This window comes from Cornus florida, unplaced genomic scaffold, assembly GCF_030987335.1.
Source record: "Cornus florida cultivar Cherokee Brave unplaced genomic scaffold, ASM3098733v1 CherokeeBrave_3.0.0_Hap2_Chr01, whole genome shotgun sequence".
NCBI lineage: Eukaryota > Viridiplantae > Streptophyta > Magnoliopsida > Cornales > Cornaceae > Cornus > Cornus florida.
The window spans coordinates 48,033,756-48,049,514 of NW_026775571.1; positions in this window are offsets into that span (position 1 = coordinate 48,033,756).

Consider the following 15,759-nt stretch of genomic DNA (forward strand, 5'->3'; position numbering starts at 1 on the left):
CTTTTTGGAGGGGCCATTGTGCAAGTAATGAAAGTTATTGCTAAATGCCTTGTTTTGAGCCTGGATCCTCGTACGGGATTCATTTTCACATTTCGTCAAGTCGTGGACTCTTAGATTTCCTCCTAGTCGATGTTTTCCAGTTTCAGGGTTTCTGACCCCGATTTGCGCCAAACTTGTTTAGGGCATAACTCTCTGCTCGGGATTCAGTTTTTGATGCCGTTTCTTCCGTTATTCATATTTTCTCATTTTAAATCTTTTTTATTCATGGAGTTTTGATGTTTGAGCGCGTTTGCTCAAAATCCACTTTTCCGGACCCGACGGGGCCCTTTCGGGGCACTTTTTGAGACTTACTATAAATATGGGACTTAAGAACAAAAAAAATCAGATTTCTTCTTCTTCTTCCTCTCACATGGCCGGCCAAGCTCCCTACCATGGCTGCCACTTTCTCTCTCCTCCTTTAATCCACTTTTCTTTGATGAAAAGTTTTCAGCCTTAATGTTTAATGCTTGCCTTGATACCGTACACCTTTCCCCCTTATTAGAAACCATTTCTGACCAAATTTTGAGTTCAGGATTGAGGTCAAGTTTAGATTTTCATGGGGCTTCTTGGGGTTTCATGTAGATCATGTTGTCCCCGACAAAACCTAAAAGTTTCGTCAGATTCGGAGCCGTTTTATTTCGGTGGGGATTTGAGATTGATGTTTTAGGATTTTGTATGTGTTGTATAGGGTGTTTTCCATGATTATACAACTTGATTGCATGACTTGTATCAAATCTAGAAAATTTGTAATATTTATTTCTTTGTATAAGATTAAATTTACAATGACGCATATAGCTTAAAATTGAAAAGTGGCGAGGATAAATTATGTTTTGATATGTGTGTTAGCATATATTAAATTGGAATTATTTAAATAAGAATTGCACTTTTTATTTAATAATTATCCTTTGTGAAAGTTTAATTATCATGGATGTACCTTGCATGAAATTAACTTGTAGCATGCTTTTTAAATTAAGTCTTGGCATGTTGTTTAACATACTTTAATTTGAGAGTATTTGGGTGAGTATGAAAATCTAGAGAATTAAAATCTATTTAAAGGTTCCATTGGCCTAATTGAGTTTTTGAATTGGTGTATGCAATGACCATGCTATATTGTTTAACATGTGTTAATTAGAGGCCATTTGGTTGAGGTATGAAGCTTAGGGAAATTAATTTGGTTATTTGAGAAATTTTCGGTTCTATTGTGATAATGATTTAATCATGTATTTGACAATGGTTGTATGTTTAAAGCATGATTTTTGACTTGTAATGGATTCATGAATTTGTGGTTTCAATATTGGATTATATTGCCATAGCATGTAACGAATCGCACACTGAAGATTCGACATGTGATGTTATATAGTGCGTAACGAATCGCGCTCTGAAGATTCGACATTGTCATCCTATAGTAGTTGTAGATTTAGAGCATTTATTGTGTGGTTTTAACCTACTTGTGCATGGAGGTAGTTTCATGTACTATCTATTATGTATCTATTTTGGAGTCTTGGGACATTATTAAGCTGTGATGGCTAGGGTTTGGCTCTAGTACGGGGACAAGAGTCCTTTAAGTCAAAAGTTCGTGTGTTGGGTAGGCTGCCTGGGGGTTAGTAGCTCCAAATTAGCCCTATAAAGTTCAAGCGTTGGGTAGGCTGCCTGGGGGTTAGTAGCTCCAAATTTGCCTTGTCTCGGCAGAAATCCGAGCTTTGATGTCCAAGTCCTCCACTATTTGATTTCACTTTTTTAGATTTCTAGTTGATAACTTAGAGAATCTATGTTTGGGTGTGTGGTATTAGAAATTCTAATTATACTAAATTGTTATATTTAATTGTTTTCGCACTCTTAGATTTCAAGTTGATAACTTTAAAAATCTATGTCTTGATGTGTGGTATTAGAATTCTGATTATACTAAATTGCTATATTTAGTTGTTTTCGTATTTTAGATTTCAAGTTGAGAACTTTGAAAATCTATATCTTGTTGCCTTGTATATCATGCTTCTATGTTGGCTAAATTGCATAGATATTGGGATATATGTTTTGTTGTTCAAATATGGCATATGAATGATCCGATGAATTCATTTGGAACATAGACGTTGGCATGACCCACTTTTGTCGTTTTCATATTTTAGATCTCAAGTTGATAACTTTGAGAATCTATATCCTGTTGCTTTGTATAGCATGCCTCTATGTCGTTTGAATTGCGTGGATGATGTGATTTATGCAGCAATGATCTAGGGTAGCTTAGGATGCTCCCCGAGTTTCATCTTGATATAGACGTTAGGTGGCATGAGCCCTTTAGCATGGTTCACCTTAAGGTGATAAAATTGTAAAATGCTAGGTCGATGCATGTTCATTTCCGACGAGTAGCTTTATGTTACTCACCCCTACGATACTTGGGCATATTTCAGGTACAGGATTGAAGGTTAGAGATTCTCACAATGCTTGGATGATTTAGGAACTTGAAGGGTTCAATTCTTGTAAAGGTTGGCTTGAAAAGCCATTTGTAACCTTATATGTCAAATGTGTATATTTGCTTCTAAACTTGTAATGTGTGCCTAAGCACACTTTTTGATTCTCATTTTATGTATATGACATGAGGCCAATGGCCAAACTCCTTTTGGAATTACATTTATGTCATGGATATTAAATTTTGCCTTCAATGAAAATATATGAAAAATCATGCATTTTAGTATGCTATTTTGTACTGGAGCGTGCATTGTGTATGAACTTCTTCCATTAGCATTCGTTTAACATCCATGAAGTATGGCCAAGGGCCAAACGACATTTCGAAACCATTTCATGATTTTAGGTTCCAAGTTTTCATTCCAAACTTTATTTTTGGCATTTTGGCCGTTGGGGGGGTCATATTTTGCGTTGGCCATATTTTTGAGCCACGGACCATTGTAGCACATTTTATTAGGTAAGTTACGTTTGTGTGCATGGTCGTTTCTGGGCAAAGCTTCTTCTTTGGTGAAATGAGCCTCCTGTAGACTCATTTTACACTTTTGTTGCATATTCTGACCTAAGGGTATTTTGAGAATTTTCTTTGGGAAATAAATTCTGTTCTTTACATGGTCACTTATAAAATGTGATTTTAGGGGGGGTTTCTTCTTTATGTTTTTCCAAAAAATGCCATCTTGGTATCGGAAATCGATCGCAAAGTTCAGCTTCTGTTTTTTCCATTTAGCAGCTTTTTGGACCCTCTGGACCAGTTTTCTTGGGAGGGCATTTTGGGAATTTCACAATGCATATTTTTCTATTTTTCTTAAGAGTCACGTAGAAAAGTCAATTTTGAGGGGGGTTTATTCTTTGTGTTTTTCCAGAAAATGTCATCTAGGGCCTCAAAATCCCATTTTTTTTCCAGAAAAACCCCTGCTGCCAGGTTTTCCTTGTTGAGTATTCTACTCTCTTCACATGTACACGGTTACGAGGAGTTTGGTAACTAGTTACATGTGCATGGCCAGTGTTTTGGTCAAGATTTTTGGCCTCCTAACCGGCTAGGAAGGTCTCTTAACCGGTTAGATGATCTAGGGTTTGCACTTTTTGACCGTTTTGCCCCTTCTTCTTCCGTTAGCCATATCTTCTTCATCCGGACTCCGAATCAAGTGATTCTTGAGTCTAAATTCATTAATTTTTCGTTTTCTTTCCAATGGTGTGCTAGGTGACACTCAGTTTTGAGTTAGAAATGATGTTTTTTCCCCTAGATTCATTCTTGTCCGCTTTTGAAACCTTGCTTCCACATTTGTTTTCTTTGGGTTTCGTGACCTCATTGAGTGTCACATTGGTGTCTTAGAGTCATGTTGTATCTCTAGAGACCATTGTTTTATTTTTTACTTTCGCATTTCGGATCCATTATCGAGTCATCTGTCGGTTCATTATTGACGCACCGGGTTGAAAAACTTGGGCCGTCACACTTAATATAGCTATTAGAAGTGGTTGGAGGAATTAAATGCAAAAATTGCCGCTGTAATTCAAATCCTTCAAAAGGAGCCGGCTCTTGTAAAAGTGGAGGAGGCTCCACTATGAATGGAGCAGGCTCTACTTTAAGTAGAGGAGGCTCCAATATGAGTAGAGCAGGCTCCCAAAAATAAGAGGCGGCTCCTTTCAAGAAAAATTATTCTGGGAACCAATATTAGCTACTGGAGTGAAGAGAGTAGGCTCTACCTTGAGTGGAGGCGGCTCCATTTTCCTTGAGAGAGCTGGCTCTATTTCTTATAGAGGCGGTTCTTTCTTCATGAAGGCTGGTCCTAATTGGATTGGACAGAAAAGAGTGTATGACTTCAAATGGATATAACTTAGTCCATGAAACTCCAAATGAGGTGAAATTTAAGTCTAAATTTATTGCCTTGAAGTCAGATTTCTAATTTCACCTGCCTTGCTTAAAAATGCTAACCACAGAAATAGTTATGGCCATTTTAGTGCAACCTGGTCAGAAATTTCGCTGTCCAGGGATATGCATCTTGTGATGCTCATATCTCATTCAATTCAAATCATTTTTAGGTGAAATTTGAGTCTAAACTCAAGGGATCGAAGTCAGCTTTCCAATTCCACTGGCGTTACATAAAAATTCCAACTACACAAATAGTTATAGCATTTTTAGTATAGGCTGGTCTAAAATTTTTCTAGGCTGATAATTGCTTCTTATGAGATATCCATCTTTCTAGCACCTAGGACTTTGATGAATGGTTCAATTTAGTTCAAGGACTATTTTTAAGAGTCTAGGGACATATGAAGATGATAAATTTCAAGTGCATTGTGTCCTAGAGTCATTTACCAAATTATGGCAACAATGGCTTTAAAGATGAAAAATTAATTTCAATGCCTTTTCCTTTACTTTCTAGAGACCAAAATAAATATTATGATTAATGTGCATGGTCCTAGAATTTCTAACTTAAATAATGAGTTCTTTCAAAGCTTATCAAGCTTGAACTAACTCTTTCTTAACAAAGACTTTATATGTCAATATATATAAATAAAGTTCCTAGTCTATTGCTAATGGTCATAGGAGCATATGAATGATGTATGATATGCATGGTCCTATAATTTTGAGCTTCAAAATATATTCAAATATACTTTTACATTAAATCTTAAGCTCTCACCATCCTATCTACCCTTTTCTTCGTTCTTTGACCATGATCGTTTAGGCTTGATGAAGACTTGCTTTGTTTCTTTGAAACGCTTTATGTAATCTTTGAAGTCCGAGTTTTTCTTTGATTTCTTGCAACTTTGAGGCTTCCTTGAATCCATTGCTTGAGTGCTTGGAATGCTTGGAATGGAACTTCTAGCTCATTATTGAGGATTGAATATTGATCAACTATACATCACTCAATGAAAATATTAGTACTTAAACATCATTAATGATTTGTAATCATCAAAACATAAGATTGACCTTTAGATAAAATCCTTAGGCCAACAATCTCCCCCTTTTTGATGATGACAAAACATTAATGTGTTTATTGTCAAGGTGGAGTTCATTTGAAAGAATGCTCCCCCTATCGATATGCATACATTGAATTTATATCAACAACAAATATTTTAGACGTTAAAGTGTATAAGTCTCCCCCTTTCAATATGCGTCTAAAAATATAAGTGAAAGGCAACATACGCATAAGCATAACAAGCATAATGAACATAACAAACATAATGAATCACACATCTTTCTCCCCCTTTGTCATCTCAAAAAGGTGGGAGGATAATCTAGTTTCTTGCCATATTTTTACTTGAAAGATTTAAACAAATAAGAAGAAATTTGAAGCAAAATTTTATTTTACATATATAGAAGCCATGGATAATTTTAAGTTTTGAACTAAAAATTACGGACATAATTCTTTAAATAAAAATCCAATGAAAAACTCACTAATAATTTCAAAACTCAAATCAGTTTTGACTGAAGATAAATAGTGATGAGTGAAAGGATTTTGAAATAATAAAATATCCTAGTATAAAATTCTCATCCAGTCAAAATTTTGATACTAAGTGCTAAGAAAAATTTTTGCTTGAAAAACCCCAACAACAGTTGTTATGTGACAAGGTTTAGGGTAAGAAAATAGATAAAATTAGCCTAGAAATGGAAACCCAAAATGGAATTTAATAAAATCCACAAGAGAAGGTGAATGATATTCAGTTCATTCAAGAGAAATTCAGTGAATGATAGATTAGGGGTGATGCATTTAAAAGTTGATGACTGAAATTTCAAATAAAGAGCAAGAGCACATGGAATTTAGATTTGATTGGAGGAATGATAGTTACATGTGAAGATGCCCAAAGAAGATAAAGGGACGCCATAGCCAAATTGCTCTCTGGAATTTGCAACTAATATGTCTAATAATGAGAATGCCGAGAGTATAAACGAGGGATATTCAGGATTGGAGCCGGCTCAATTTTATATGGAGCCGGCTCTATTGTTCCATTAGAGGTGGCTCAACATTGGATAGAGCCGGCTCTTTTCCATCATTGAAGAGATCCCGAGAGGAGGCTTTGTAAGCAAGTATATGTGCCCTCATTGCACGGAATTGTTTAGTTCTAAATTTTATCTGAAACTTCTAGTAATTAACTGGGACATTTATCTCATAAATGGGTGCCTTAATATGTGTCATGCCACTATTCTTCATTGGTGTATCATTGGAAGAGAAGAATAATGCAACCAGGTGTGGAGCTGGCTCTTCTTGATGTAGAGCTGGCTCTCCTTGAGATCCCGAGAACAGAGAATTAACAATGCTTAAGGAGCCGGCTCTTCTTGTTGTGGAGTCGGCTCTTTCTTTTCATAGAGGCGGCTCTTATTTGAATGGAGCCGGCTCTGCTGCTGTTTGCTTCAGGACATAATCGGTAATAAACAGTTCAGCTCAGAATTAGTTTTGTATCCACTATGATGCCTCTGAATCAAGGGCATAAATGGTATTCTATAAGGTCTCAGGCCTGGAATACACTCTTATATACTTGGTTCATCTTCTCACAAAAGCTCAGAGGTTAAGCAATTCATTTCACAATTTAATTTCAGCCTCAAAATCAATTATAGACCAGTTTCTGTAGAAACTCTACACTCAAGGACAAAGCTGTGAAATCACTGCACCACTGCCTTGAATTTAAAGCCCTCAGTCATATTTCATGTTAATATACTTGCTCAGATAGTAATTACATCAAGATAAGCATGGTATACAATTTTCACAGTTTGAATCCTAGATTTTCAGGCTTTAAACCTTAATAGCTTAGGTTTACTAGGCTAATCTTCAAGTTGGTCAGTTTTGATGTAACTTCTGAACTTCACTAGCCTCTATTCAACTACAAACACTTGCTAGAATGATTAACAAATGAATCACAGTAAGATATTAACACTTCCTTACATAAATCAGAGGTTAAACCAGAAAATAAGCTTAAATGAGGGTTAGGGATATGAAAAACTTACTCCAGCTCAACTTTGTTCAAGCGAGCACCTCCTGCAGATGTAAACATGATATAAGAGCTTATTTAAACCTTCTTCAATCTAAGATAGTGATTCCAGCAAATTTAAGTCCTTTCAGTCACATTTTGCACCAGATTTTCAGTTTATTAGGCACCCATCATCACTTCAATGTATTTTACACTTGCTCACTGATTTATGAGAATGTATTGAGCTTTCATTCTTGATTAAGAACTCAGGAAATCATGTGTTCATATGGCCTCTCGAGGTACTCTCATTTAGCTTTCTTTTCTAGGATTTTCTTTTTACTTTGAGGCTCACCCTTTCAATTTGCTATAACAGCCTTTATATAGACCACACACTTCCAACCCTACTATGGATAATGCCGAGCTATATTTCAGCTATCATAGTGAGGAAATACACGTGATCTTCTAGTATAAGAAATGACTACAATGTCCTTGTATATTTCAGCTGAAAGTACCTCATTTAGCAACCTTTGACAGATATTGATATGTGAAAATAAGCAATGCCTTGCAAACTTTAGGCTAATGAATGGTATTCTGTCCACATCCATGAGATAACCACAAAGCCTTTTGAAAAAAACTCTAGGACCTTATTTTTAACCACATAGGCTATAGATCATTTTAAACATGAAGTTCAAAATATATGCAATTTAAATCTGAGTGGTTTATTTTTAGAGACCTTTGAATTTAAAGTCACTTAAAAATGCATTTGATAAAAATCATTTCATGCAAAAACATGTAGCATTTTTGTTCCTTTAATCAAAGACACATATGTACAAAGTCATTCATTTAATTCCTTCTTCAAGGTTGAAGACTTGGAGAGATATTCTAGCCTAGTTTCCAATGATGGCACATGTTGATTATCATGATGTGAATGAAAAGAAACATAGATAAAAGTTTACAACTATAAGAGAGAATTAGTTCTTTTATCTAACACATATAGAATGTTCTCCAATGAATGATCACTTGGATAGTGGTGAACACTTCAACTCTTAGGAAGGCATTATAAATTCTCATTCTTCATTTTAATGAGATGGCTCTTCCAATGAGATATGTTCCTTTAGGTAATCAAGATGGGACCTATATGATTTATCATTTCTCAAGTCCATCTAAACATTTTTAAGATGAACAACCTCATTTTCATATATGCAAGGAGCGATGCCAATAAAATGTAGATAAAACAATTATCATCACACAAGCATATAAATTATTTTCTTAGACATAGCCACTTTAATAGATTCGATTAACTTTAAATGAAGTAGCATTAAGAATCAACAATGTGTCATAACATACTACTTTCATATGAATTATCAAAATCTATACCGTAAACATTTTATTATCAAGTAGCATTCATGTCAAGATCACCATCAACATTAATTATGCCATAAAAATAATCTTGTATTACCTTTTATCTAGCATAATCAAGTCATATTTAAGCTTATCAACTAAAAGCACATTTATAATGAAGCAGGGGATATTTACCGAAGCAAGTAATTTCATTAGCTTTTGCACGGTTTCTCAATGTAGTGCATCCTTCATCCTTTTATTAGTGAGGGGAAATCATAACTTGATTTCTCTTTATGCCCTTTAGTAATCCATTTTTGAGAATCCACTTGTTCTTGAAAGAAGAGGTCTTTAACCTACAAAACATACTCAAGTGGCATTCTTTGATACCCAATACTTGCCCTTGGGGTTGTTCCCAAGCATAATGATTCCTTCCTAATCCTTAATTGAAGAAGATGCCTATAAGAAAATGTTGCATATTCTTCTTTTGGTACCAAAATTTTCTTGGGTCCATATGAGTTAGGTAATGGCATATAAGTTCCTTTTGGAACCCAAATTCTTTTAGTTTTTGTCTTATTTCTAAATGGATAATTATGAATTTTGTGTCCTCGCCTCTTACAATAATTGCATTTAGAGGAATGGGTACCACTCTTGACAAAGTGATCATATAAAGGCTTTCTTCTTCTCAACAAGCATGCATCTTTAGTGTGAGGATCATATCTTATCTCATTTTTGAAATAGACATCTCTTTGACTTCCAAGCATAGAACTTAAGTTCTTTTTTCCTTTGGTTGTCTTTGCTAAAGTGTTATTTTGATCATCAATGACTTCCTTTGAAAAATTATACTCGGTAACACAATCAATTGACGGTGGCTCTATAGATAGTACATTATTCTTTTCCTTTTTCAAGGACTCATTTTCAAGTTGGATCTTTTGTAATTCTTGCACAAGATAATGGTTTTCCATTTTCAAAGAATCATTTTCCATTTGGACTTTTTCATGTCTTTGAGAGAGATTGTGATTTTCCTTTTTAAGAGAAGCACATTTCACAATCATTTTTTTCTAGCACACCATGTAACTCTTTAAACGCATTATGTAAGTTATTATGCTCATCAACTAACTCATTATAGGTAGTATTTAAATCAAAAGAATCATAGTTGGAATTTACCTCTTTTTCGGAGGCTATAAGACACAAGGCATCATCTTCATGATTTTTAATTTCCTCTTTGATGGCACTTGATTCTTTGCTAGAAACTTGAGGAGCTATATTCTTCTTTTGAGTTACTCCATCTTCTTTACTATAGGAGTACAAGTGAGTTCTATCAAGGGCATTCAAATGGTTAGAGATACTAGTAGAACAAGAATGCATTTCATGATAAGATACATTGTCTTTGATGCTAAGAGAAACATATTCATTAAGGTGCATATTTAATTCCTCAACTTGACATATACCATCATATGTTAATTCAAGTGAGTTCCAAATATCTTTAGTCGTTCTACAAATGACAATTTTATTGAACTCATCTTTGCTTAATGCACAATAGAGATAACATATAGCTAAAGCATTGCATTGAGTTAATCTATGCTCATTTTCAGACCATTCCCTTTTAGATTTAAGAATTGTATTTCCTTCAAAAACTTTGGTTGGGATATGATCACCACTTTCTACAACTTTCCATAAATCAATATCAATACTTTTTAAGAAGGCCCTTATTCTAATTTTCTAATAAATATAATCATTTCCATTAAAACAAGGAGGTTTATCATTGGGTTGTCCTTCTAAGAATGTGATACTACCATTGTTGGCCATGATCGTACTCTAAGATGGTTAAGTCTTTTAATAGAGTTTAGGCTCTGATACCAATTGTTACCTAAGAATTGACTCTAGAGGGGGGTGAATAGAGTCAATGGCTAATTTTCGCAAATTATAGAAATATAATTTCTAATCAACAGTATAACCAATTATGCAATAATCAAGATATGAAAGTAATCAATTTAGTATAATTGTAAAAGAGATAAGGGAAGAGAAATTGTAAACAATAACACAGCGATTTTTGCGAGGTTCGGAAACTCCTACTCCTCGGCTCAAGATCCCTCTTGAGACTTTCCAAATTCCTTAGAGCTTCTCCTTAATGGTGGAGATCAAACCTTCAATTGAAGCAAGACCTTGATTCTCTTTCTTACTAGGAGAACCCCCTTCTCCTAGGCTTCCTTTTGGGTCACACCAACCCTTTACAATAACTTATAATAGAAATGAAGTGTACAATGAATCTCTCAAAGATAGTAGTACAATTTTTAGCTCACAACTAGAGTATTGATGAATATAAATGAAGCTCAAACTCTATGAATGAAATAAATGAGAGAAGATGAAATATGTGAAGAAAATAAGCTCCTATGAATTCAATAGAATCTCTCAAGTGTATAATAGAGCAAAAACTCTATGAAGATTAAAACAAGAGTAAAAGCCCTTTTAATCTTTACTGGAATCTCTCAAGATGGAATAAGAGTGAATGAGAGAGATGAAGAGAAAATGAGAACAAAAGCTCTCTTTGCAATGTAAAATAATGTCTCTCAAATGGTTTGTATTGTTTGCAGACAAGCCCTTTGTATATATAAAGAAATTCGTAGCTCAATATAGCTGTTAGAAGTGGTTGGAGGAATTAAATGCAAAAATTGCAGTTGTAATTCAAATCCTTCAAAAGGAGACGGCTCTTGTAAAAGTGGAGGAGGCTCCAATATGAATGGAGCAGGCTCTACTTTAAGTAGAGCAGGCTCCCAAAAATGGGAGGCTGCTCCTTTCAAGAAAAATTGTTCTGGGAACCAATTTTAGCTACTAGAGTGAAGAGAGTAGGCTCTACCTTGAGTGGAGGTGGCTCTATTTGCCTTGAGAGACCTGGCTCTATTTCTTATAGAGGCAGCTCTTTCTTCATGAAGGCTGCTCCTAATTAGATTGGACAGAAAAGAGTGTATGACTTCAAATGGACATAACTTAGTCCACGAAACTCCAAATGAGGTGAAATTTAAGTCTAAATTTATTGCCTTGAAGTCAGATTTCTAATTCCACTAGCCTTGCTTAAAAATTCTAACCATAGAAATAGTTATGGTCATTTTAGTGCAACCTGGTCAGAAATTTCGCTGTCCAGGGACATGCATCTTGTGATACTCATATCTCATTCAATTCAAATCCTTTTTAGGTGAAATTTGAGTCTAAACTCAAGGGCTCGAAGTCAGTTTTCTAATTCCACTAGCCTTACATAAAAATTCCAACTACACAAATAGTTATAGCATTTTTAGTACAGGCTAGTCTGAAATTTTTCTGGGCTGAAAATTGTTTCTTATGAGATATCCATCTTTCTAGCACCTAGGACTTTGATGAATGGTTCAATTTAGTTCAAAACCTGTTTCTAAGAGTCTAGGGACATATGAAGATGATAAATTTCAAGTGCATTGTGTCCTAGAGTCGTTTACCAAATTATGGCAACAGAGGCTTTAAAGATGAAAAATTAATTTCAATGCCTTTTCCTTTACTTTCTAGAGACCAAAATAAATATTATGATTAATGTGCATGGTCCTAGAATTTCTAGCTTAAATAATGAGTTCTTTCAAAGCTTATTAAGCTTGAACTAACTCTTTCTTAGCAAAGACTTCATATGTCAATATGTATAAATGAAGTTCCTAGTCTGTTGCTAATGGTCATAGGAGCGTATGAATGACGTATGATATACATGGTCCTATAATTTTGAGCTTCAAAATATATTCAAATATACTTTGACATTAAATCTTAAGCTCCCACCATCATATCTACCCTTTTTTTCATTCTTTGACCATGATCATTTAGGCTTAATGAAGACTTGCTTTGTTTCTTTGAAATGCTTTGTGTGATCTTTGAAGTCCGAGTTTTTCTTTGATTTCTTGCAACTTTGAGGCTTCCTTGAATCCATTGCTTGAGTGCTTAGAATGCTTGGAATGGATCTTCTAGCTCATCATTGAGGATTGAAGATTGATCAACTATACATCACTCAATGAAAATATTAGTACTTAAACATCATTAATGATTTATAATCATCAAAACATAAGATTGACCTTTAGATAAAATCCTTAGGCCAACAATATTAAATTGAGAGCATTTGGACAAGTATTGAAGATTTTATTTAATATTTATCTTGAATAATAATCTAATTCATGTGGCCTTAACTAGCTTGAAATCAATATGTGTTAGCATATTAAATTAGGCCCTAGTATACTCTTCAACATATGTGAAATTGAGAGCATTCGAAGATGTTTTAAAATCTAGAGACAATTGATTAATTTGATTAATTAATTTTTTCCATGTGCACTATTCACTCCATTTGATTTCCGACTTGATATTCTTGATGTGCATGCCATATACTTTCACATATATTTAATCAAGAAAATTTGATTAGGTTTTGAAAACCTTTCATTTAATTATTTTCTAGTATTAAAGTTTAATACTCATGGTCGTATCTTGCATGGAATTCACTTGTATCATGCTCTTAAATCAAGAATTGACATGTTGTATAACATACATTAATTTGAGATCATTTGGATGAGTTTCAAAATCTAGAGAATTAATTAAAATCCATTCAATGGTTCGATGAGCTTAATTAAGGTTCTAACTTGGTATTCATGCTTTCCTTGATGAGTTCCTTCACGGGTATCAAATTGAGAATAATTGGATAAGTTTTGAGACTTACATGTACTTATTATCCTTGTATGGAACTTTGTTCACTTGGTTGTAACTTGTATTTTATGGAGCTTTTAGCTTTTTATCATGTCTCTAGACTCCTTGTATCTTAGCTTCATTAACGTGTTTAATGAACTAACACAATTGTCTTGGAATGATTTGATTATTCATGTGTTGCTTAGTAAATAATTGAATCATTAATCTTATACTTGTGGTATATTTGCATCAATGGATTCCTTGTGTTTTAAATCCTAGTTTGTAGTCCATGTAGATCAATACCATGATTTCTTGACATTTCACATGCCATCATAGTTGAGAACTTAGGGCATGACTTGTGTGTTCCAAAATCTTGGTTGCATGGAATGTGGTTTAATGCATTACTTGTATCTTGATACACTCTTGGTTGCACAACTTGTTGATTTTGGAACTTGGGATATCAATCAAGATTTGACATGGCTAGGACTTGGTTCTAGTATGGGAGATAGAGAGCTCCCTACACTATAGTGCGCACTAGGGGAAGGTACCCATGGTTTAGTAGCCCTAAAGTGATCCCAAGAGTATTGTTTTAATTCGGGCAATATCCGAGTTTCCACATTGGTTGATTTCACTCTTTAAATTTCAATTTGCTATTCCTTGAAGATTTAAAACTTTTCATGTTATGTGAAATGCGTCAATCTTGTTTCATTGCATAGATTTTATGCTTCATCCATGATTTCACTCCTTAAATTTCAAGTGTTGTATTCCTTGAAGATTTAAGACTCTTTTCGTGTTGTATGGAAGATTCCATCCTTGTTTAATTGTATAGATATTATGCCTTGTTCTTGATTTTATGTATACTCTTGTCGTATTAATTGGTATGTTCCATCATGTTAATTGCATTGATAATGTAATTCTTGTTAACTTGTATCCGAGTATGCTTCTTGTCGTGTTAATTGGTATGTTCCAATCATGTAAATTGCATTGATAATGTGATCCTTGTATTCTAATATCCTCTTGTCGTGTTGCATGAATTATTCCAAACCTTGCTTAATTGTATTGATAATGCAATCCATGTTGATCTATATTCAAGTACCCTCCTTATCATGTTCGTTGGATTATCCCAACCTTGATTCGTTTCACATGTATATCATGATTCTTGTTGATATTACCCTATGGTAGCTTAGGATGCTCCCTGAGTCTCATTTTGACATAGACGCTAGGTGGCATGATCCCTTTTGAACTGTTTCATGTTGATCTAAAAATCTCTAAAGAAATCGAGTCTATGCATGCTCATTCTCTACGAGTAAACTTGTTTACTCACCCCGAAGTTACTGGGGGTTTTGATCAGGTACAGGATTCAAGCTTCGAAGACTTGCACTTGCCTTGGGTGGTTTGGAGATTTGAAGTTTCTTTAAATGCATTCTTATTCACATGCAAGTGTTAGCATGTTTGATTTTTACTTTTAAAGTTGTAATTCATAGTTAGGTCAAAAATGTTATTTTTGCCTTGAGACTTGTAGCGTGTGCCTAAGCACACTTTTTGATGTTCATTTGATGTATATGATATGTGGCCAAGGGCCAAATTTCACTTGAAATCCATGTATATTAAAAAGTGTAAAATTTTGCCCTTATTGAGAAAAGTATGAAAATTAGGGTTTTAACATGTCATTTTTGCACCAGAGTGTGCATTGTGTATGAAATTTATTATTTGCATTTCATTTACCATGTATGAGGTATGGCCAAGGGCCAAACACCATTTTGTTTCCACTTTTGTATTCTTGTTTCACATATTGCATTTTTTTGACTAAATAGTAAAATTCGAGCCTTTAAGGGTTCATTTTCAAATCGGGTAGCGTAATGTGTGTTACGGCACATCCACTAGGACCTATTTCATATGCATGAAGTGTGGCCAAGGGCTAAATGGTCATTTGAAACTATTTCATAATTTTGGTTTCCATTTTTCCCATTTCAAGTTCATTTTTGCCTTTTTAGCCGTCGGGGGGTCGAATTTTGACTCAGCCATTTTCGGGAGCTGCGGACCATTCCCGTGTGTTCAAAATCACTATTTACGTCTACGTGCATGATCGTTTCCATGAAAAACCTCTTCCGTGGTGAAATGAGCCTCCGGTAGACTCGTTTCACATTTTTTTTGAAAAATCTTGTTCAAGGGCATTTTAGGGATTTCCTTTGAGAAATAAATTCCATTCTTGACTTTATCACATAGAAAATGTGATTCTAGGGGGAGTTTCTTCATGACATTTTTCTGAAAAATGTCATCTTAATCTCGAAAATCGTGCTTCAAACTCATTTTTCTGCATTTTTACTGTTTCTGCTGCAAATT